Below are 2799 nucleotides of genomic sequence, written 5' to 3' on the forward strand. Positions count from 1 at the left end.
TGAGTCCATTTGAATTACAGAATGATGTCTTCACCCCCTTCCCTTCTGTCATCATCCAGAAAGCCCTTCTTCTCTGGGCAAATGAAAGGCGGATGTTTCCCTTTTCAAACCCCGAAGTGAGCAACTGTGCCCACATAAAGGCGAAAAGAAAGAACAAACGTTTTTGCAAAGCTGTCCGAGGTCGATTTTACCTAAGTGATGACACCTCACATGATTGTTTTGTTCTATTCATTTAATGCCTGTGTTATGGAGCCCAGAGCATATCACCCCATAGAAATGATATGTCATCCATGCAAGTGAGAGGGAGACAATTAAAAAGGGCCATTAATCCTTTAGTCATGATAGCCACCATCAAGTTGGCCCCAGTTCACAATGCAACGAAATGCTGCCAGGTCATGCACCAGTCCCATCACCAGTTGTGGATTCATGGTTTTCGTGAGCTGCATTGTAGAAGTGGATCACCAGGCCTTTCTTCTTAGTCTGGCTTAGTCTGTAAATTCTGTTGAAATGAATTCAACGTCCTAGCAACACACAAGCCTCCCCTGACGTAGGAGCAAAAAGAAAGGCCAGGGGTGGGGGGATCTTTAACAATCTGAAGGGCTGGAGTGAGGAGGAAAATGCTCAGAAAGGCATAAGGGAATGAGACCCAGTGATCAAGTGGTAAAGAGAAACAGAATTACAACAGCCTGGGGTGAGTTGCATATATTTGTGTGTGTACAGGCGTGTGCGGAGGAGTTGCAAAAATTGGACCCTTCTATACATATTGTGTTTCGGGGTTTGGGGGAGTTGCTTTATTCTTTCCGAAGGAAGGAACCCTGTTGGTATATTGGGCTGCTAACCACAAGGCCAACAGTTTGCACACATCAGTAGCTACGAAGGGGAAAGATGAGGCTTTCTGATCCTGTAAACATTTACAGCCTTGGAAGCCCCAAACCTACTCAGTCCTATAGGGTCACTGTGAATCAGAACCGATTCAATGGCAGGTGGGATTTGGGCGTTTATATTATGAAAGGCTGTAGCAAATGCTATTGGTGCCCCTGCCCCTTGTTACTTCAGTGCCTACAGTCTGACTTTTCACAGTTGCCCTGCATTCCTTGCGGGGTGGGTGGGGGCTCTTTCTGTTGGTGAAACTGCTTTGTTCCCTGGTGCAGCAGGCTAGAAATGCCAGGACATTAATTCCTCTTGGGAGAAGTTCTCAAGAAGTGACTGGAGGGAGTTGGTGGGTGTCAGATTGAGTTTCCTCAAAACTTATCAGTGAAACTTATATATGTATATAATTGGTAAAAGTCTGTATCAAGAAAATGGCACACACAGTCACAGAAGCAGGCAAGTTCCAAATTCAAGCAAGGTTTAAGTCAGGTGCTAGGTTAGAGGCTTCTCATGACTCCAGTAGCTGTGGGGAATGATGAAACCAAGATCAGCAGGAATAAAACAGGCTTTTGACTGCAGAAGCAAATTAATCCAAGGTCATCAGATCAGGCTTCTTGCTGTTAAACAACCCCCAGGATCGGCAGGCAATATGGCAGGCCACTAGTTGAAGTCCAAAGAACTGAAAGTGGACAAGCATGATGCAGGATCCAGAATTAGCAAGAAGAAAGCAAGCTTTTCCACACCACCTGCTTATATTGGAAGCAGACCACACGCTAGAGTAAATAGCATCTTGAGGGGATTACTAAACCTTAATTGACAAACCACTGAGATTCCTGGTCCAACCAAGCTGACACAAAACTTTAACTATCACAATATATCAATATGTCCATTTTCTGGCCCCTTGGCTGACTGTCTCCAAGACATGAGGTTCTATTGACTCCTGGAATTTCCCCAGTTGCCATGATTGGTATCTGGCTTGTTAACAATCTGTGGTCACCTGTCTCACTTTTCAACTCTTTATTAGAGTTTTCTTTACCTCCCAAATAAATAATTTGCATTTGAATTCTTGTCTTGGGAGTCTTTTTTTTTTTTTAGGAAATTCAAACTAAGTTGACATCTTTTCATATCAGGAAGAATTAACAGGGATGTTGTAAAGACCAAAGCAGTGAACATCTATAGTGTTAGGAAATTGGCAGGCATCTAATAGGCATGAGATGTTTGTTGCCATTATTTTTATTACAATTATTATTATATCTCCAATAGACCACATCGTGATAAATGAAGAAAGATTGAAATTGATGAAGATTTCATTTTACTTGAATCTACACTCAAAGCTCTCAGAAACAGCAGTCAAAAAAATCAAATGGCTTATTACATTGGACCACTTTGCTGCTTAAGACCTTTTTTTTCTCTTTTTTTAAAAATCATTTATTGGGGCTCATACAACTCATCACAATCCATACATACATCAATTGTGTAAAGCACACTTGTACATTTGTTGCCCTCATCATTCTCAGAATTTGCTTTCCACTTGGGTTCCTGGAATTAGCTCTTCATTTTCCTTTTTCCCCTCCCCTGCCCTCCCTGCTCCCCCCTCCCTCATGAACCCTTGATAATTTATAAATTATTATTATATCTTATCTTACACTGGCCGGCATCTCCCCTCACCCACCCTTCTGTTGCCCAGCCTCCAGAGAGGAGGTCATATGTAGATCCTTGTAATCAATTCCCCCTTTCTACCCCACCCCCTTCCCTCCCGGTATCGCCACTTTCACCACTGGTCCTGAGGGGTTCATCTGTCCTAGATTCCCTGTGTTTCCAGTTCCCATCTGTACCGCTGTGCATCCTCTGGTCTAACCAGGTTTGCAAGGTAGAATTGGGATCATGGTAGTTGGGGGGAGGAAGCGTTTAAGAACTAGAGAAAGGTTG

This window comes from Echinops telfairi, unplaced genomic scaffold (assembly GCF_000313985.2).
Source record: "Echinops telfairi isolate 266 unplaced genomic scaffold, ASM31398v2 ScPeMD7_53;HRSCAF=182, whole genome shotgun sequence".
NCBI lineage: Eukaryota > Metazoa > Chordata > Mammalia > Afrosoricida > Tenrecidae > Echinops > Echinops telfairi.